The sequence below is a fragment of the Hylobates moloch genome, unplaced genomic scaffold (assembly GCF_009828535.3).
Source record: "Hylobates moloch isolate HMO894 unplaced genomic scaffold, HMol_V3 SCAFFOLD_18, whole genome shotgun sequence".
Classification (NCBI taxonomy): domain Eukaryota; kingdom Metazoa; phylum Chordata; class Mammalia; order Primates; family Hylobatidae; genus Hylobates; species Hylobates moloch.
The window spans coordinates 62,365,458-62,387,381 of record NW_026652293.1 but is presented as its reverse complement, the minus strand read 5'-3'; the positions used below and the strand labels follow the sequence as shown (position 1 = coordinate 62,387,381).

General features: G+C 43.6%; 1 pseudogene; it reads left to right on the top strand.

The window, feature by feature from the left end:
* Window positions 1-20,404: 20,404 nt before the first annotated feature.
* On the top strand, window positions 20,405-21,305 carry LOC116457984 (putative monooxygenase p33MONOX; annotated as a pseudogene).
* The last annotated feature ends 619 nt before the right edge of the window (window positions 21,306-21,924 follow it).

Sequence of the window (21,924 nt, the reverse complement as noted above, 5' to 3'; positions counted from 1 at the left end):
GACTTTCAGTGTGTGAGCCAATACGGTCCCTTTTGTGTGTAAGCCAGTATGAACAGCACACTGTCACATACAACAGAAGAAAAACCAACTTACACACATTTGGTGTCCGGATGGGATATCACAATAGAGTGACAGGCATTGAAGTGGTGAGCCAAAGGATGGTATAGGAGAGAAGTCTAACCCAGACTTTAGTAGGGGAGCAAAGACTTTCCATTAGTAAATATCATTTTAGTTGAGAGCTGAGGCATATAACTAAGGAAATAGCTAAGAAGAAAAATAGAGCAATTTATACCAATTATAGCAAGCTTGTTTCTAAAAAAGAATATATTGGAAATAACCCAAATGCTCAACAATAGGTGCATTATTAAGCACACTCTTGCATATAAAAATAATGTAATACATTCCAATATGGTGACAGCCATGACAAATATGTGCACAATTTGGATACGTAGTAATACTCAGTCTGGTTTTGTTAAGCATTCTCAGCTCAGTGGGATATTAGCTCGAAATAGTGTAATGTTTTTCCAATCACTGTGCTCTGTCAATTCCCCCCTTTCTTTACCTTAGCAACATTTTTGGCAGAGCTGTGGGTTTCCAGTCACTTTGAATTATTCAAATTCCAGGCTCAGGTCGGATTTCAACCTGAGCTCATCCCTCCCCCACAGCTCCACAGAGCTCAGGGGCCTGTTAGGAGGGAGGATGTGGGCTGCCCTCACCGGCCCCTCACTGCAGCATCATGGAAGGAAGGTGTAGGAGGGAGCAGGGGTCTGATTTGAGGATTATTATTCTCTTGAATCTCACTTATTCTCAAGGCCTAATTCCTGTTGTGTTCAAGACCAGAAGAGAGGCAGAGTTCAGGATCCTGCATTGAGAGTGGCCTCTCTTGCCCCCAGGCCTCAATGTGGCCTCTATCTCCTGTCTCCTCCATCTTCTGGCTCCTTGTATGTGGGGCCACAGGAACTATGTTATTCCCTCCAAACTCTGTGAGTTGCCTCCAGCACTGGGAGGGGGTACTAATAACCACTACCCAAGGCCTTGCTTCCCCCTCCACCTTTAGCTGCTCCTATAAGCTTTTTACTTCCAGAAAGTTCCAGAAAATAAAGTGCCTTTTTGTAGATTCACAAGTGCTGCACAACTCCAAGAACTACAGACCAATCTTTTCCAACAATTCTCCAATTTCTGTCTCTCCTGCTGACAGTATCATTATGGGACTGCTGGTTTATAGTAATCCAGCAAGGATCCCACCTGGAGAGAGGTACTAGTCTTAGCTTTAGGCAGGTGCCCTCAAGCTCTACAAGGAATTTTCTTATGGGCCCCTTCCAAAGTTTATGTTTTGGGAAACTGACGCAGGACAGGCAAGCCCCCCAATTGGGGCTTGGCCCAGAAGGGTTCTTGGCTTCACCCAGGGAAGAAGTCAAGGGCGAGCCAGTGGTGTTAGACAGCAATCCTTTACTGAATGGTACTGCTCCTTGCAGAGCAGCACTACCTCACAGGCAGCATGCCCAGAGTCAGCAATGCATGGGCTCTTGGCAACTGTGTTTATATGCGATTTCAATTATATGCAAATTAAGGGGCAGGTTAATGCAAATTGAGGGGTGGGTTATTTAGAACTTTCTAGGGAAGGAATGGTAACTTCCAGGTCGTTGCCATGGCATCTATAAATGATCATGGTGCTGGTGGGAGTGTCTCATGCTAATAATCCATGAGGGCAGCTAGGGATCACTTTTGTCACCAGCTGGTGGTTCCTAATGGTTTTTTTAACTTCGTCCTGTCTGAACCAGATCCTATTTGGGTCAGCAGGGTTGAGACGAGAAAACAAGTCTTTCTGGTCTCCAAATTCAAAGGCTCGTTGCTATGAGCTTTGGACACTTCCCAAGGCCCAAAGACTTCCAACTTTCATTCTCCCAATTGTTTCCTCATATGGGTTGGCAGTAAGGCAGGTGGTAGTTGGCATGATGGTAGGGAGGAGCAGGGCTAATTTGACGGTCTTCTACTAAGGAGGTGCTGGCCCCAATGTTTGGCAGCTTTCTCCAGAATATAGGATACTTAAAGCCTGTTATTTTAATCTGTAGCCCCCAGTGCTAATTCCAGGACAACAGTCCTACTAAACATCCAATATCATGTATTGTTTAAGTCTCATATATCTCCATGACTGATTTTCTGTCTATTTGTTCTATCAAGTACTGAGAGAAGAGTAACAGAATCTTCAACCGTAATTGTGCATTTATGTATTTCTCCTTTCAGTTCCTTCAGTTTTGATTTTTTTGAGGCTTTGTTTTTAGGTGCTTACATATTTAGAATTATGATGTCTTCCTGACCCCTTTATCAATATAAAATATTCCTCTTTATTTCTGGCAATATTTCCTGTTCTGAGATCTAGTTTCCTGATATTAATATAGCCACATCAGCTTTTTTTTTAATGGGTAGTGTTTGCATAGTATATTTGTTCTCATTCTTTCACTTCTAATCCACCTGTGTTTTCATATTTAATGAGCATATCTGTAGACTTCATATAATTGGGTTTCGAGTTTTATATCTAGTCTGGCAATATCTGACTTTTGATAGTAGTATTTAGATTCTTTATTATAATTACAAATACGGTTGGAATTGAGTCTACCATGTTGCTATTTGTATTTTATTTATCCTCATATTTTCCTTGTTGCTATTTCACTTCACCTGCCTTCTTTGGATAACTGGTTATATTTTTAGGATTCCATTTTATCTCTAATATTTGCTTATTAGCTATTTCTCTGTTTTCTTTATTTTTAAGTGTTGTTCTAAGACTTAACATATGAATTTTTAGCCAGGCAAGCTGTAGTTCCAGCTACTTCAGAGGCTGAGGTGGGAAGATCTCTTGAGCCCAGGAGTTCGAGGCATTAGTGTGCAATAATCACACCTGTCAATAGCCACTGCACTCCAAGCCTGGGAAACATAGCTGAGAACGTGTCTCTAAAAACGACAAAAACGAAAAAAAAAATTATACTTCTTCAACTATAATTAAGAAACCTGTAGGCCGGGTGCGGTGGCTCACACCTGTAATCCCAGCACTTTGGGAGGCCGAGGCAGGCAGATCACCTGAGGTCAGGAGTTCGAGTCCAGCCTGGCCAACATGATGAAACCGCATCTCTACTAAAAATACAAAAATTAGCCAACACAGTGGCACATGCCTGTAATCCCAGCTACTCGGGAGGCTGAGGCACAAGAATCGCTTGAACCTGGGAGATGGAGGTTGCAGTGAGGCAAGATCGCGCCACTGCGCTACAGCCTCGGCGACAGAGCAAGACTCTGTCTAAAAAAAAAAAGAAAAGAAACCTGTAACACTACAGTTCCAAAGTATACTTTTTATCTTTATGCTATTGTTTTAATAGATTTTTACTTTTATATATGTTATAAACCCCATAATAGATTATTACTACAGTCATACATTACATAACAATGTTTTGGTCAGTGATGGACCCCATACAAAACAGTGATCCCATAAGTCTATAATTGAGCTGAAAAATTCCTATCATTTGGTAACATTGTAGCACAATACATTATTTACATGTTTTAGTGATGCTGGTGTAAACACATGAACTGTGTTGTCGGTTATATAAAAGTATAGCACATACAATTACACACAATATGAAATACTTGATAGTGATAATAAATGACTATGTTGCTGGTTTATGTATTTACTATACTATACTTTTTATTGTTATTTTAGAGTGTATTCCTTCTACTTACATTATTAAAAAAAAAGTTAATGGTAAGATAGCCTGGGCCAGGTCCTCTGGGAGGTATCCAGAAGAAGGCATTGTTATCATAGGAGATGACGGCTCCATGTGTGTTTTTGCCTTGAAGACTTTCCAGTGAGACAAGGTGTGGAGGTGGAAGACAGTGATGATCCTGACCTGGTGTAGGCCTGGGCTAATATGTGTGTTTGTGTCTCAGTTTTTAACAAAAACATTTAAAATGTATCTAAAAATCTTTAAAAATAGAAAAATGCTTATAAAATAAAGATATAAAGAAAGAATATTTTTGTACAGCTATATGATTGTTTGTGTTTTAAGCTAAACGTTATTACAAATGAGTCAAAAAGTTTAAAATTTTTAAAGTTTATAAAGTAAAAAGATTACAGTAAGCTAGGGTTAATTTATTATTGAAGAAAAAAATGTATATGCATTTAATGTACCCTAAGTATATAGTGTCTATAAAGTCTATAGTAGTGTACAGTAATGTCCTCAGCCTTCACATTCATTCACCACTTACTCGCTGTCTCATCCAGAGCAACTTCCAGCCCTACAAGCTCCATATAGGGTAAGTACCCTATACACATGTACCATTTCTTATCTTTTATGCTTTATTTTTACTATATCTGTTCTATGTTTAGCTATGTTTAGATACACAAATACTTACCATTGTGTTATACTTACCTACAGTGCTGAGCACAGTATCACTCTGTAGAGGTTTGTAGCCTAGGAACATAGACCATACCATACAGCCTATGTACGTAGTAGGCTATACCATTGAGGTTTGTGTAAGTACACTCTGTAATGTTCACACAATGATGAATTTGCCTAATGATGCATTTCTCAGAACATACCCACATTGCAAAGCAATGCATGACTATAGTTTGCTTTAAATAGTCAATTTATCTTTTAAGAAAATTAAAAATAAGAAAAAATGTCTCATTTACCTACATACTAATTATATATGACATTTTTCATTTCTTTGTGTAGATCCAAGTTATGTCTGGTTTCCTTGTGTCTGAAAAACTTCATGAAGAATTATAATTCTTGTAGTGAAGGCCTACTGTTGAGAAATTCTTTCAGCTTTTACTTATCTGAAAGTCTTTATTTCACCTTTACTTTTGCACTGGGTGTAGAATTCTAGGTTGATAATTTTTTCTTTTTTTTTCTTTCAGTACTTAAAAGATATTGCTTCATTGTCTTAAGGTTTGCATAATTTCTGACAAGAAGTTCGCAATAATTCTAATCTTTATTTATCTCTGATACAATGTGCCTCGTTTTTCTCCAGCTATTTAATACTTTTAAGATTTTTCTCTTTATCACAGGTTTTCAGCAATTTGGTTATAATGTGCCTTGGTGTTGTTTTAATTGTGTTTATTCTGCTAATTTGGGTTTGTTCCTAGATCTGTGGGTTTATAGCTTTCATCAATTTTTGGAAAATTTTCAGGGACTATTTCTTCAAGTGTTTTTGTTTTTTGTTTTTGTCATCTCTCTCTCTCTCTGTCTCTCTGTCTCTCTGGATTCAAGTTCATTGCTCTTTTCTTCTAGAGTGTCTGATCTGTAAATTCCACTCAGTAAAATTTTGTTTTCAGCTGTTATTCTTTTCATTGGCTTCTGTTTTATAGTTTCCATTTCTCTCATAATTATATTTGTTTTTATTTAAATATTTTAGCATAGCAATCCCATTCATAATACCTGTTTTAATGTTTTCACCTGATAATTTCATCTTCTTTATTATTTCAAGGTTTTTTTACTGACTGATTTTTTTTACTGGTTATGTGGCACCTTTTTTATTTCTCATAAATCTAGTAATTTTTTTATGGATGTAGGCATTTCTTTTGTTGTTGAGTGCTAGATATTATTTTATTCCTTTACAAGTTGGAGTTTGCTCTGATAGGCAGTTAAATTACTTGAGGATCAGTTTGGCCCACAGAGAGCTTGTTTTTAAGCTCTTATAAAGCAGATCTACAGTAGCCTTTACTCTAGGACTAATTTAGTCGCATTCCTAACACATGACCCTTCTGGGATCTCTGCTGAGTGGGATCTCTGTAATTCAATGAAGTCTCCCTACCCTGTGGCTGGTGGACATTCAAATGATTCCCACTTCTGTGTAAGCTCTAGAAACTTTTTGGCTTACAGCTTTCTGGTAATTGTTCTTTTCCTGGAAATTGTTTTTCCTTGTGGAGTTTTATCCTAACCATATACTGACTGGTTTTTCAGACTCAAGGGACCCCTGTTCAAATTTCTGGAATTCTTTCTCCGTGGAATCCTCTCCTGTCTGTTCTCTGCCCCACATTCTGGCTGTTTGACCTCCCTGAACTCTGATTTATTTTGTCCCAATTTGGTGAGATTTCCAGAATCTGTTTGAATTCTCCTCCCCTGAACTGTAGTTCAGAAACTGCTTCCAGGCAGCAAGACTGAAGGATTGTACGGCTTGCCCTCCCTGCTTCCCTTCTCTCGGGGTTCACAGTCCTGGGCTGTCTGTAGTCCAGTGTCTGAATGCTGTTGTTTCAGATGTTTTGTTCAGTTTTCTAGTGTTCTAGGTAATTTTGTACTCTTTTATTTTTCTCATGCCTGTAAGTGTAAGTCCCTTTTGATGAGAACTAGAAAAAAAATAGAGATATAATAAGTTGATGGGACTTTATTTGGGGATGGGAGTACAGTAAAGAAAATTACAACAAGCTGTTTATTAGTGTGAGTTTGTAGGCTTGAGACAGTGTACACTGCTCAGGTGATAGGTGCACCAAAATCTTAGAAACTGCCATTAAAGAACTTATTCATGTAGCCTAAATAAATAAAAGGCTTACTGTTAAAGAAAGAAAGAAAGAAAGAAGAAAGAAAGAAAGAAAGAAAGAAAGAAAGAAAGAAAGAAAGAAAGGAAAAAAGGAGAGGGGAGGGGAGCGGAGGGGAGGGGAGGGGAGGGGAGGGGAGGGGAGGGATGGGTATGGCAGGGTGTGGTGGCTGACGCCTGTAATCCCAGCACTTTGGGAGGCCGAGGCGGGGGGATCACCTGAGGTCAGGAGTTAGAGACCAGCCTGGCCAACATGGTGAAACCCCGTCTCTACCGGTAATCCCATCTACTTGGGAGGCTGAGGCAGGAGAATCGCTTGAACCCAGGAGGCAGAGGTTGCAGTGAGCCAAGATCACGCCACTGCACTTCAGCCTGGGCAACAAGAGCGAAACTCCATCTCAAAAAAAAAAAAAAAGAAAGAAATGAGAGAGAGATGGCTTAAAAGCATTTGTGCAAGGTAATGGAAGGATCTTAATGGGGAAACTGAGTATGAGTAACTCTATGTACTCTTTGCAACTTTTCTGTAAACTTCAAACTACTCTCAAATGACTATTATTATTGTTATTAAACAGCAAAAAAAAAAAAAAAAAAAAAGAAAGAGAGATACCATCATAATGCTAGGATCCCAAAGGGGTATACTCTCAGTGCAAGAGCAAATCAGAAGTAAGCCTGTCCTCACCCAGAGTAGACTATGAAGAAAATTGCTGCCTCATAAATTGGCATTATACGGATGGGGGAAAAAAACTCAGGGGTTCATAACCTCATGGTAATTCTCAGATAGTTTTGTAGCCCAAATCCATACTATTTTTAGGGTTAGAAAAACTTCAAACTGAGTCTTTTTAAAAACCAGGTGCTGAGTTAATAGTGCCCATCTAGGCCAGGCACAGAGGCTCACACCTGTAATCCCAGCACTTTGGGGGGCCAGACCAGGTAGATTGCCTGAGGTCAGGAGTTCGAGACCAGCCTGGCCAAAATGGTGAAACCCCATCTCTATTAAAAATACAAAAATTAGCTGGGCGTGGTAGCTGGTGCCTGGAATCCTAGCTACTTGGGAGGCTGAGGCAGGAGAATTGCTTAAACCTGGGAGGCAGAGTTTGCAGTGAGCCGAGATCACGCCTTTGCACTCCAGCCTGGGCAACAAAAGCAAGACTCTATCTAAAAAAAAAAAAAAAATAGTGCCCATCTAGCAGATACAAATCCTTCCTGAAGAAAACTACTTTCAACAGGTGACACAAAGAATTCCCACAAATAAAATTCCAACAAATATGAAGTCACAAAAAATATCACTTAATTCCAACAAATATGAAGTCACAAAAAATATCACTTAATACCCAGAAAACAAATCTCCATGAGATGGACCCAGGAAAAACAACAAAATAAAATCCACAAGGACTTCTCAGATTTAAATTAGACGTAGAATATAAAAAAATATATGCAATATTTTTAAAGAATAAAAATGTTATATGGCCAAGATTTGGAAAATGAAAAACATAATAATTTTTTGTTGTTGTTTTTTGAGATGGAGTCTGTCTGTCTCTGTCGCCCAGGCTGGAGCTCCAAGCTGGAATGCAGTGGCACAATCTCGACTCACTGCAACTTCTGCCTCTTGGGTACAAGCGATTCTCATGCCTCAGCCTCTCAAGTAGCTGAGACTACAGGCATGTGCCACCATGCCCAGCTAACTTTTGTATTTTTAGTAGAGATAGGGCTTTGCCATATTGGTTCAGCTGATTTCGAACTCCTAGCCTCAAGTGATCTGTCTGCCTCAGCCTCCCAAAATGCTGAGATTATAGGCGTGAGCCGCTGCACCCAGCCAAAACATGATAATTGAAATTAAAAACTCAATGTTGGTTTAACAGCAGATGAGACACAGATGAAGAGAGATTTCATGGAATGAAGAATAAATATGAAGAAATTACATAGAATGAGGTGTAAAGAACAAGAGACAAAATTTTGAGTCAGGCGTGGTGGTGCATGCCTATAGTGTCAGCTACTCAGGAGGCTGAGATGGGAGAATCCCTTGGGCTTAAGAGTTCCAAACCAACCTGGGAAACATAGTGAGATCTCGTCTCTAAAACAATTAATAAACACAAATAAATAAATGTTAAAAAATAGAATAAATATTTTAATTTAAAAAATAAAAGAAATTTTGCAAGAATTTCAAATATGATGTGAACGGTACTACACATACGTATGAATACCACTGAAGGCCATCTTGGAGGCCAGCTCCCACAATTGTGTCATCCAAGTCTTCTATATTCTTATTGATTCTTTTTACCTACTTGTTCTATCAGTCACTCAGAATGGAATGTTGACATTTGCAGCTGTGGTTGTGAATATATCTATTTCTTCTTTAGTTCCTCGTGTTTTGCTTTATGTATTTTGGAGCTGTATTTTTCCATATCTACACACTTGGGGTTGTTATAGCTCCTTAAGGAATTGGCCCCTCCATCATTATAGAAAGGCTCTTCTTATCCCTAGTAAAATTCCTAGTTTGGAATTTGACTTTGATGTTAATATAAACACTCTCGCTTTGTTTACTGTTCTCATCCATTTACTTTTATCCTCTATATGTCTTTACATTTAAAGTGGGATCATCCACATTCCTTGGCTTTTGACTCCCTTCCACCATTTTCAAAGCTGGCAACAGTGGGCAGAGTCCTTTTTATGGAGCCATTTCTCTGGTTCTCAGCAGCCAGGAAATGTTCTCCACTCTTAAGCACTCATGTGATTAGAATGGATCCACCTGGATAATCCAGGCTACTCTCCCCAGCACAAGACCCTTAACCTGGAGGACCTCAACCTCTTCAAAGAGCTTTATGCATGACTGAGTACTCTAACCTTTCTCTTTCTGAGGTCTTAGCACAAGACTATGCAGCCACATCTTTGATTTAGCACATTTGAAATTCAGTCCCCTGGTTGCTTTATAACTTACAACCTTGAAAAAATTATTTTTTGTAGATTACCTGGATTTTTCTTTTCAGGTAGGAGTGACATGTTCCTGCAGTATCCTAAGCAACTGTGGAAACTCTACTTACTATTTCATGAAAGCATTTTTTAAGAAACAAGAAAAAAAAGGAGAGAACATTATTGATCGTGAGGTGATGGACTTTGTTTTTTTACTTTTCTTTTTTTTTTTTTTTTTTTTGGAGACGGAGTCTCGCTCTTTCACCCAGGCTGGAGTGCAGTGGCGCGATCTCCGCTCACTGCAAGCTCCGCCTCCCGGGTTCACGCCATTCTCCTGCCTCAGCCTCTCCGAGTAGCTGGGACTACAGGCGCCTGCCACCACGCCCGGCTAATTTTTTGTATTTTTAGTAGAGACGGGGTTTCACCGTGGTCTCGATCTCCTGACCTCGTGATCCGCCCGCCTCGGCCTCCCAAAGTGCTGGGATTACAAGCGTGAGCCACCGCGCCCGGCCTGTTTTTTTACTTTTCGATTAAAATTGAAAAAGCCAATGTCCAAAGATATGATTCCTGATTAAAGCATCCCCAGGCCCTCACAAAAAATTGGCATATTTGATACCCTCTGATAAGCAAGATAAATGGTCTCTGGGGTACCCTCAGCTCAGCTGACCTCCATTTCCAGTCATTAGCACAACGTGGTCAGAGATTAACTCGGCACATTTTTCTCCTTCCCACCACCATAGACACTACCACCATCCGAAGGCCGAGGCCAGGGCAACTCCAGCATTTACAATAAAGGACAATATGTATTGGGAGCTAGCAAAATCAATCCAAAGGTCTAGGGGGAAAAAGAAGGTATCTTCCTTGGGTCCTGTCTCTTGCCCTAAACGGAGATAAAACATGTTTCTTTTTTTTTTTTTTTTTTTTTTTTTTTGATAAAACATGTTTCTAGTTCAATACTTGAAAGGGCAGGGATTTGTCTCTGTCACAGAGCTGGAGACTTGGAAGAAACTCCAAATGTAACTGCTCACCCTGGGCAAAACCAGGATAAAGTGGTTTGTGGAGCATCTGTCAAGACCAGGAACTGTGCCCTACATATATACAGAGAAGATGTGTTTGTCCCTTGAGTCTGGGCTGACCGTATGTATAAGAACCATTTATTCATTTATATGGTATCTGTTCCTGTTATTTTTTTGACATAGTTAATAAAATGAACTAAAACTTATATAAAAGATTTTAGTTATTACATGATCTCAAGTAATTTCTACATGGTGGGGTTTTTTGTTTATTTTGTTAGAACTCCTGAGACGCTGTTGGGTCAAGCCAAAAAATCAAAGAAACGGCATCAAAAATGAAAGAGCAAGTTTAGTCTCTGCCAAGCTCACTCCTCTCCTACAAGTCACAGTTGGAGGGTGAGGAGCTGGCATAAAACTAATACGTACTTGTCTCCCATCGGTGTGGAAATTTTTTTGTTTTCTTAGCATTAACACATCTGCTGAAAATACCTCGCACTAGGAAGACTGTCTTCTCACAGAAGTCCTGAGGGATACGCGAACTTGTACATATGTTTGCAAAATTGAGGCCAACAAAGTATGAGGGTATTTGAGGTCACTTGGATCTGTGCACAGCAATCATTTGGATTTGGAGGCTGTGTCTTTGGTTCCTTATTTGTGCCTGTTTAAGTCTGGCTTTGCATGGGAGTCCCAGAGGAGCAAGAAAAGCAGGACAAAGAAGATACAGAAAAGACTCTGGCATCCCTGTGACATCATGAAGGGTCTGTTTGCTGCTGCCCAGAGTAAGCTGGCTTCACTGTTCAAGTTCTGGTCCAGTGCCTGTAGGAAGAACACATGCTCTGTAAATGAGGAAGAGAGGGCCTGCTCTCTGCCAAGGTCTAGCTGCACATGAACCTGAATCCTAACACAACCCAGCAAGATTAATATTGTATCTCACTGGGCCAACACCAAAACCAGCTCATAAAGGTTAAGTAACTTGTTTAAGGTCACACAGCCAAGAAGTAGCAAAGCAAGGATTCGACCCCATTAAAGCCTTCCCTCCTTTGAGGGCACCACACTGCCCTCAAAGAGACACAACCTGAATTAGGATGTGTCCTCACCCTGGGAAGCAGCTCTACCTGATAGATAGAAAAGTGGAATAAATTGACTCAATTTTTGTATTGTTAGTAGAGACTGGGTTTCACTATGTTGGCCAGGCTGGTCTTGAACTCTTGATCCACCTGCCTCGGCCCCCCAAAGTACTGGGATTATAGGTGTGAGCCACCACGCCTGGCCTGTTTTTTGGGTTTTTTGAGACCGGGTCTCACTCTGTCACCCAGGCAGGAATGCAGTGATGTGATCATAGCTCACTGTAGCCTCAACTTCCTGGGCTCAAGTGATCCTCCTGCTTCAGCCTCCCAAGTAGCTGAGACTACAGGCACAGGCCACCATGCCTGGCCCTGGTGTGTGTTATACCCTCACAGCTGGTGGCTCAGTAGGGCTTGGCAGTTTTGCAGCGTGGTGAAGATATGCAGAGACATACATCAGCCAGTCAAGTTCAATTCCAGCTCTGCCTCTCCAGCTGGGGGCCTTTGGGTAAGGCCTCACTTGAGTTTCCTCCAGCGTAGACAGTAGATATTAACAAGATTCACCTAATAGGCCTAAGGGAGTGAGTGGGCTAAAGGAGATAATCCGCAGAGCCGCCTGCACAGAGCAATGCATGATAAATGTTAGCTATCTTGATTTTTCTTCCTTGCATTTACCATCATTTGCAATTGCAAATTCATTTGTGTGATTATTTGACTAATAGCTGCCTTTTTCACTAAAAGACGTGCTTGGTGAAGCCAGGGACTGTGTCTGTTTTGCTCACCAGTGTATCTTCAGTGACTCCCAAGCACAGTCTGACACCCAGTAGATGATGTCAAATGTGTAGTGAATCGGTAAAGGTATGAGGAATAGAAGGCACTTAATACATGTTTGTTGGATTGTAAAAGAACAAAATGCTCTGGAAATGGCTGGTAATGTTTGTTGACCTTGGTGCTGGTTACAACTTGTGACATTGTAAAATATATATTTGATCTTTATCCCGTTTCCTGGCATTTAACTCTTAAAATCCTTGGAATCTCCAAAGTGATGTATTTTTGTATGCTTATGTTGACTGATAGCTTTAGGATGGGGCCCAGTCAGGTCACCAGAAAGAACAAGGTATAATTAGGGGACTGGGACTTTCAGCCCCACCCCCTAACTTCTGGAGAGGGGAAAGGGGCTGAAGGTCAAGCTGATGGCCAATGACCAATGACTTAACCAATCATGCCTACCTAATGAAGTTTTCATAAACCCGAAAAGGGCAGGGTTCTAGGAGCTTCCAGATAGCTGAACACATGAAGGTTCCTGGAGCGTTGCATGCCCAGAGAGGGCATGGAAGCTCTGTGCCCCTTCCCCCATACCTCACCCTATGCATCTCTCTGTCAGTATCCTTTGTAATATCCTTTATAATAAACTGCTAAACATAAGTTAGTGTTTCCCTGAATTCTATGAGCCGCTCCAGCAAATTAGTTGAACTCAAAGAGATGTCATGGGAACCCCGACTTGAAGCTGGTGGTCAGAGTTCCAGAAGCCCAGACTTGAGACTGGTGTCTGGGGTCGGGGGGCAGTCTTGGGGACTGAGCCCTCAACCTGTGGGGTCTGATGCTCTCTCCAGGTAGACAGTGTGGGAATTGAATTGGAGGACACCCAGTTGGTGTCCACTACAGAACCGATGGCTTGCTTGGTGGTAGGAAGAAATACCCTCCACATTGGGTCACATTAGATTGTTGTGATGTAAGAGAGAAGAAACTTTCACTCGCGTCCGTGTGAAGAGACCACCAAACAGGCTTTGTGTGAGCAACATGGCTGTTTATTTCACCTGGGTGCAGGCGGGCTGAGTCCGAAAAGAGAGTCAGCAAAGGGAGATAGGGGTGGGGCCGTTTTATAAGATTTGGGCAGGTGAAGGAAAATTACAGTCAAAAGGGGTTTGTTCTCTGGCGGGCAGGAGTGGGGGTCGCAAGGTGCTCAGTGGGGGAGATTTTTGAGCCCGGATGAGCCAGGAAAAGGAATTTCACAAGGCAATGTCATCACTTAAGGCAAGGACGGGCCATTTACACTTCTTTTGTGGTGGAATGTCATCAGTTAAGGCGGGGCAGGGCACTTTCACTTCTTTTGTGATTCTTCAGTTACTTCAGGCCATCTGGGCATATAGGTGGAAGTCACAGGGGATGCGATGGCTTGGCTTGGGCTCAGAGGCCTGACAGAAACAGTTTGAGTTTTTCCCAAACGCATTTCTAAGGCAATACATGTATGTTTTGAAATGTAGATTTTATCATTATTCAGGTCTGATGAAGCCAAAAGATCAGAAGACTACCATTGGTAAGGTAGTTTGTTGCAATTACCAAGAGGAGGAGGCACTCACTCCTCCACACGGGGCACACAGACAAGCACTAGAGTTGGTTGAAGACAGAGGGAGAGGGGAAAACCGTGGGCAAGGCTCTCTATTGTGGTTTCCAAGGGGAAGAGCACGCAAAACAGGGCAAGCGGGTTGAGGATTGGCTTGTCTGAGTAATTTCAGCAAGCTCTGGGGTATAGGGACTGTGCCTAGTTGTTTGCTACCTGGCCCTGGGGTGATGAGGCCAGGGAATCATGGCCTGGTCGGGAGTGTAAGTGCAATAGAGGAAGTGTCGCCAGTAGGCATTCTAGATTGGTTGGTTTGCATATGAAAGGTGCGCTCTCAGGCCAGCCCTTGACTTCCTCTAGTAATTAGCCCTGGGATGGGGACTCCCGCCAAGACAGCAAGGCCCTAAAACAGCAAAGCATCAGAATACACAAAATAAAAAGACGCAGTTAATACAACATGTGACTGGGGCACCTTCCAGGGCATATGTGTCCACAAAAAGTGCACACAACAACAAGTACACAAAACAGCGTTTCTAAAGCCACACTGACATTGTGAGAGAGATGCTTGACTTCTCAGGATCCCAAAATGGGAGACAAAGGCAGGCAGGGGGTGCAATTTTAAGAGGCTGTGCTCTCAGCTGGTGACTGAGGCTAAGGGAGGACCGTGTGGGCAGGTTCTGTGCCTCCTCCAGGGGAGGGCACTAAGGCTCTGTTCTCCCTGCCCAGCCCCGTCCACCCACACACTTCTTCCTCTGCCCTGTGACCTTCCTAAGCCGCCTGTTTTGAGGGGCTTCATCTGAGAATGTTGGCCGGGAGTATTTTCCTGAACTGTGCTGCCTTCTCTGACAGACGTGCTTCCCATCCAAGACCAAAGCCCACTCCATTCTGGCCTCCAGGGGCCTGAGCTTGGCTGGGCCTTTTTCACTCGGATGAGCTTTCATTGTGTTTCTAGCAACTGCACTGTGGTGCAGCGATCAGAGCCACCAATTCTGGAACCAGGCTGCTCCTCATTTGCAAACTGCAAATGATGAAATGAAAGTTAATAAGACTTGCTCATAGGGTTACTATATTAAGTTACTCTACCTAGAACATGCCACTTACACAGAAAGTATTATGTAAATGTTATGTTTGCATACATTATAGCACTGCCTAATAATTAGGCATAAATGACAATCAGCTCAAAAAAATGATTATAATTACTGATGATTTTAACAAGCTTATCAGGTTCTTAGTTCTTCCTCTTTCTCTCTCAATTAGTCCTTGTCAGACCTTTACTGGACCCACACTAAGTGCAGGGCCTGAGCTAGTCCCCGGAGGTGGATGTGGAAACCTGTAGTCCCAGAAGAGGAACAGTAGGAATCATTTGTTGAACATTTACTAACTATCAGATGGCATTTTAAACACTTGGTACAAATGAGTCAACTTCATCCTTGCCACATCATTAAGGGATGGATATTACTAGTCCCATCTTACCTGCAAAGAGAATGTGGCTTGGAGAGGCTCAGGATTTGCCCGCTCTGCAGCAGTGCATGGCAGAAGGGATCCAAGCAAGCTGCACACAGGATCTTCTATGATGGAAATTCACACAGGGAGGAGGCAGAGCACCTGCCTGGAAAAGTGTCTCAAACTGAGTTCAGAAGGATATACAGGGGTTGGCCCAGCAAAATGGGTAGTTAGGATAAAGTCAACCTATGCAGAGAAAAAAACACATTTCCAGAATTGGAAGTGTGGGGTGGCCCCGTGCCTGGAAGATGCCAGTGTATCTGTGAGGTGTAAGACATGAAGCCAGAGACGTGGGAAGGGCCAGGCCATTCTCCAGAAGATTCTAGAGCAGTCCAGAATTTATTCTTAGGGGTTAAATTCAGTCATTTTGTGTACCCTCCTAGCCATTTGAAATAGCCAAAATTTCAACCACAAACTCATTTAAAAAAAAAAATCCATTATTTGTCTTTTCAGATGCCAGAGGTCAAATCTTACAACTATCTGGCCTGCCTTTGACCTTCATGGGAAAACCTAAAGTGTTCTGTCTCCATAGAACTAGATGTTCATCAAATCCAATTACCTCTCCCAGCTGCACCCCTCACCAGGAGGCAGGGCTCTGCCGGGGACAAAGAGAGGCAGAGGAAGCAGACCGTCCCCAGCCCCGCTTCCTGCTGCAAATTAAGCCAGGCATCAACTGTGCCGACTCACCACCTGGCTGCTGCCACAACAGCAGCTGCAGCCTGTTAGCACTGAAGAGTTTCTCTCCTAACCATTCCCATTAGTGTGACCAGCGAGGGGGAGGATGAGTAAGTGTCTGTGTTCAGCTGGGTGCTCTGGCTCCTGCTGTCTCTTCATTGGGCTCTGACCTCCAGGGGCTGGGCGCGACATCCAAGCTCCAGAAGCCAACATAGGCCTGCTGCCTCCCGGAGTTCTGCGCCTAACTTGGAGACAGGGCAGCAGAAGAGATTCTCAGCCCTGGCTGCCAAGCATTGCTCAAGAAGCTTCAGATTCAGAGAGACTGTGTAAGGCGGCCCCTCTGGGTCTGTAAAGCACCACTGTGATTCCAAAGCACAGCCAGGGTCAGCGCTTCACCGATCTGTATTCACCAGCTGTCCTGCACATGTGTCTTTGATAGGACATGTGGGAAAGACATCAGCCCCTTCCAGCTCCCAGTAACTAAATATAGTCCTTCACATATCTCAGGGTAAGGCACTCTGTACTTTTTCAAAGTGCTTTCATATACTTTGTCTCATTTGAGCCTGTGAGCAAGGGGAGGAGGCCACTGAAACCCCAAGGTGCACTGAACGCCCTGATGCCTTTAATCACGCAGCCAATTAGAGGCAAGGTTGGAACTATGCACCTTGTCTCCCTGGCTCCTGGTCTGATATTTCTCATGGCCTATCATGTAGCCAGGCAAGGTCCTATTAGTATGGTTATGCTTTCAGTTATTCAATACTTCTGTGTTGCAATGCACTGCTTATGTGGAACTGCTTGTAAGTGGCCATGATTGACTTCACCGATGAATCTGCTCCCCTCTGTTGGAGAAACTACCGAGTCATTGCCTCTAACCCCTAGCAAATGTAAAATACCTTTGCCATAGCTGGAAAAAGAAAATCACTGATGCCAACAGAATCGCCTTCATTCTCATAGACTAGGTAACAAAAGGGGAAGAAATCATGTCAGCTGAAAGATCTGGGGAGAAATCGATTTGGGACTGCTAGAATCACAGGAAGTTTTTGTTGAAAGATCAGAAACCCACGCAAGCCAACTCAAGCAAAAGGTTTATTGTACAAGACACAGAGCGATGTAACAGAACCCAGCCGGAGGAAGTGCAGCTGGGTCTTCAGGGAACCAGAGAATTAATGGCAACCGTTTCTCAAGCCACATCATCTCTCATCTTGGCTTCTCTCTGTACAGCTGCTCCCATATCCTCCCTATGGACTGGCTTCCCCTCGCTGTTCAGGGTTTCTGCTCCTTCACAACTTCAGTTTGCTTATTGCTTTGTCTAAGTAAGCCTCACCATGAAACTTGACTCTACATAACTGTACTTGGAACCTATAGCTAACCAAGTCAGTCCCCAGAATTGGAAGCATCCCTATTCCAGGTTCTCAGGGAGAGGATCTGACTGTTTGGCTGGGCTGGCAGGGCCCACCCCGCTGTCCACTCATCTGATTTTCCAGGGAGGATTGAGTCTCATGGGATGCTGCCTAGATCTAACCTGGCAAAGCGGATGACAGGTAAAGAGACCAGTCACTTAGAACTGAGCCAAGACAAGCACTCAGATGACTCTATCCCAGGAAGAAAGGCAAAGCCTCCCTTCTGAAAGCCATTCAACAAGCAGGTCATCAAAGTGTGTTGGAACACAGGTTAGAATAATAAATAGTAGGCCCGGTGTGGCGGCTCACACCTGTAATCCCAGCACTTTGGGAGGCCAAGGTGGGTGGATCACCTGAGGTCAGGAGTTCAAGACCAGCCTGGTCAATATGGCGAAACCCTGTCTCTACTAAAAATTTAAAAATTAGCTGGGCATGGTGGTGCATGTCTGTAGTCCCAGCTACTTGGGAGGCTGAGACATGAGAATTGCTTAAACCTGGGAGGCGGAGGTTGCAGTGAGCCGAGATCACACCACTGCACTCCAGCCTGGGTGACAGAGCGAGACTCCATCTGAAAAAAAAAAGAACGATAAATAATAATGTGTGAAAAACCGGGACGCACAATCTACTGGACCACATTCTCACTGAGGAAGTGGTTTTCTAGAGCAGTGACTATATAATCCTTTTAGTAAGTGAATCAGTCGAGCAGGTCAAAATACCTCATTTCCCAACAAACCTTACAAGAAAAAAAGCCCTGCCAGATTAAACAAGAATATGAGTCTCTTCTAGATGAGATTCTGAAAACCCGGATAAGTAAGAAAAACGCTAGACCAGGACTCCGAAATCCTGAGTTTTCATTCAGGCTTTGCTATGACTTTTTCATCTGGTGGCCCTTCCTTCTTCATTTAGCTAATTTCTAATCAAGACTCAGCTCCCAGGGCTGAGGCCAGTGACTTACTCCTGTCATTCCAGTGCTTTGGGAGGTCAAGATAAAAGGATTTCTTGAGGCCAGGAGTTTGAGACCAGCCTGGGCAATATAGTGAGACCCTCTGTCTGCAAAAAAATTTAAAAATTATCTAGGTGTGGTGGAGCATGCCTGTATTCCTAGCTACTCAGGAGGCTAAGGCAGAAGGATCACTTGAGCCCAGGAGTTGGAGGTTACAGTGAGCTATGATGGCACCACTGCATCTAGCCTGGGCAACAGCGTAAGACGTTGTCTCAAACAAAAATGCTCAGTTCCAGGAAGGTCCTGCTCTGTGCTCCCACAGGACCATCTACATGCCTCCATCATGGCGGCTCCCCATTGTCCTAAAATTGTTTGCCTACCATCTCTCTCTCTCACTGGAAGTACATTCCTCTAGCATGGAGCCTCTATGTCCTCAGTTATACCCCCATGCTTTCTGCCGTACTTGACATATAGTACTCAATAAATGTTTTTCAGCTGAACAGATTGTGAGAAGATATTAATCTGAGCTGCAAATAAAGGCACACACACTGGTGTCTGGCTGAAAACATTGAGCCCTTTGTGGTAGGAGATTGGGTACCACTTGATAGACAGTAGAGACCACAGGGACAGCCAGTACTCTAAAGCATAGCCAGCCCCGCCTGGGACACTGATGTATCCACTTGCCATATGTGAAAAGAGATAAAACTTTAGGGCCTGTACTGTGCTAAGAATAAAAGTTAAGCCCTGCAAACTGAGTCATTAACATGACCGTTCATTTCCTCTGGTGCATGACCATTGCTTCCTGACTTTTGTGTTGAGATGTCAACCAGACTTCCCATTCTTCATTCAAACCTACACAAAATGATGCTGGAGACCTTGTGGTTGTTATCTCCTTAGAGTAGGTTAGTAAACCACCCCCTTAGCGTGGAATCAATAGCAGCCCATCAAATCTTTTATCTGCATGTTAGCCTCTGTATGGAAAATGTTGTGATTCTGTTCAACACCTCCATTTTTGACCTCATAAGCGACCCTCACTTTTCCCCACACCAGGACACCAAGAGCACCGATCACCATTCTTTGGTGTCCATGTGTCCTGAGATGGCCACCGTCACAGTGCACTTGAATAAACTCTCTTAACTGGGTCCTGAGCCTTTTGATTATTTTAAGTTGCCAAATATTAGGAAGAAAATGTGCACATTCTCAAACTAAAAATGAATAAAGCCACACCACCACTGACGCTTTTCAAGATATATTTTATTACAAAAGAAAGTTTGAATGTAAAAACAAATAGAGCAACGTCAGCACAATGGCAGAGTATGACGCCCCAAGCTCTTCTCCCCCAACAGAAACTTTCTTTTTTTGGAGACAGGATCTCACTCTGTCACCCAGGCAGGAGAGCAGTGGTGTAATCTTGGTTCACTGCAACCTCTGCCTCCTAGGCTCAACAGAAATATATTTTTTTAAAGCAGAAACTTAAAAAAAAAAAAAGTTTCTATTGAGCCCAGGAGGCGGAGGTTGCAGTGGCTCACGCCTGTAATCCCTTTGGGAGGCTGAGGTGGGTGGATTACTTGAGGCCAGGAGTTTGAGACCAGCCTGGCCAACGTGATGAAACCCTGTCTCTACTAAAAATACAAAAATTAGCTGGATGCGGTGGTGGGGGTGCTTGTAATCCCAGCTACTCGGGAGGCTGAGGCAGGAAAATCACTTGAACCCGGGAGGCAGAGGTTACAGTGAGCCGAGATCGTACCATTGCACTCCAGCCTGGGGGACAGAGCAAGACTCTTTTCCCTAGCCTTGGGTCCAGATGGTCGGCCTTTTCGGTGTGGCCCCGAACCTTTTAGGTGGATCCGGGAGGCAGCCCAGAACCTCTGGATGCACTCTTCCTGAGAAGCTTTGCTAATTTGCAGCTGCAGCACCGTGTTCCTCATTAACATCTGTCAGCTTAGTCGTTACATCATTTCACTGTGGTGGCAGGGACTCAGCTCGGAATTCTATATATATGGAAAAATCACCTGGGTCCCAGTCTTTCATTGGCTTCAACACCACCAGAAGTGCCTGCTCTTGAGGCTGGTGGGCTTCTAGGCAAGATGTCCCTGCCCATCGGGATAAACTGCTGAGCATCCAGCTATGATGATGCCCTCGAGGACCCTGTGCCCATGACTCCTCCATGGGACACGGGCAGCGTCCGCTGGAAGCCAGTGATTCCACAGTGCAAGTATCAGTGCCTCGCCAAGGAGGAGGAAGGAGAGGCCAGCCTACCGGCCCCTGCCATGACCCTGTCATTGACAGTGTGACACAGTCCCAGTGGTGAAGTCTAAAGCTACCCATATCATCATGAATTCTCTGTTCACTAAACAGACCCAGGAAAGTACTCAGCATTTTGGGTGACGAGCAGGGCTGAGAGGTGCTGGCTACACACCACACAAGGGCCTCACCACGGAGGAGACCAAGTACCTTCGAGTGGCAGAAGTGCTCCACCAACTAAAGCTACAGAGTGGAGAGAACAAGAGAAGAGAGGCAGCCTGCATCAGCCCAGTCAGCCCCAAGCTGCACTCCTCAGTCTTCCCCTGAGCAGAGAGGCCCAGAAGCTGGTTCACTTCTGGTTCTTCCACAGCTTTACCTGGCCCAAATCCCAGCACCATGGATTCTGGAAGTGGAGATAAGGACAGAAACTTGTCAGATAAGTGGAGCCTCTTTGGACCAAGATCCCTTCAGAAGGATGATTCTGGAAGTTTTGCCACCCAGGCCTACCAAGGAGCCCAGAAGCCATCTCCGATGGAACTGATCCGTGCCCAGGCCAACCACATGACTAGAGATCTGGCAACCTTGAAGCCGCCCAAGATGGACATCCCAGTGATGGAAGGGAATAAACAGCTGCCACGGACCCATCATCTCAAACCTGGTAACTTGAATGTGCTCACACCCACTGGCTTCTAGAGTGCTTTCTCTTCCAGTCCTCTGGTAAAGAGGGTTTCTTGGCCCACTCCCCTTTTAACTTGGCTCTCTATATGTATATATTTGTTTTGTTTTGTTTTGAGACGGAGTCTCACACTGTCACCCAGGCTGGAGTGCAGTGGCACGATCTTGGCTCACTGCAACCTTTGCCTCCCGGATTCAAGCGATTCTCCTGCCTCAGCCTCCTGAGTAGCTGGGATTACAGGTGCCCACCACCACGCCTGGCTAATTTCTGTATTTTTAGTACAGACAGGGTTTCACCATGTTGGCCAGGCTGGTCTTGAACTCCTGACCTCAGGTGATCTGCCCCCCTCGGCCTCTTAAAGTGCTGGGATTACAGGAATGAGCCACCATGGCTAGCTGGAAAGGTATATTTTTAAAAACCTGTTAATTAGAGGCCAGAGCTGGAGACATTATTGGTTTTAGAGAAACATTAGTACAAAGCTTGCCCTTGTTGTGTGGAAGAAGCCATTTTGTACTGCTTTAAAGCTAGACTGTATCACTTCGGCAGTGATGTATGGGGGACCTCATTACCTAGTTTTTCATCATTTACCCTAGATAAGAACTTTAAGAGATGCTCACTGACTCGCTGAGATGACTC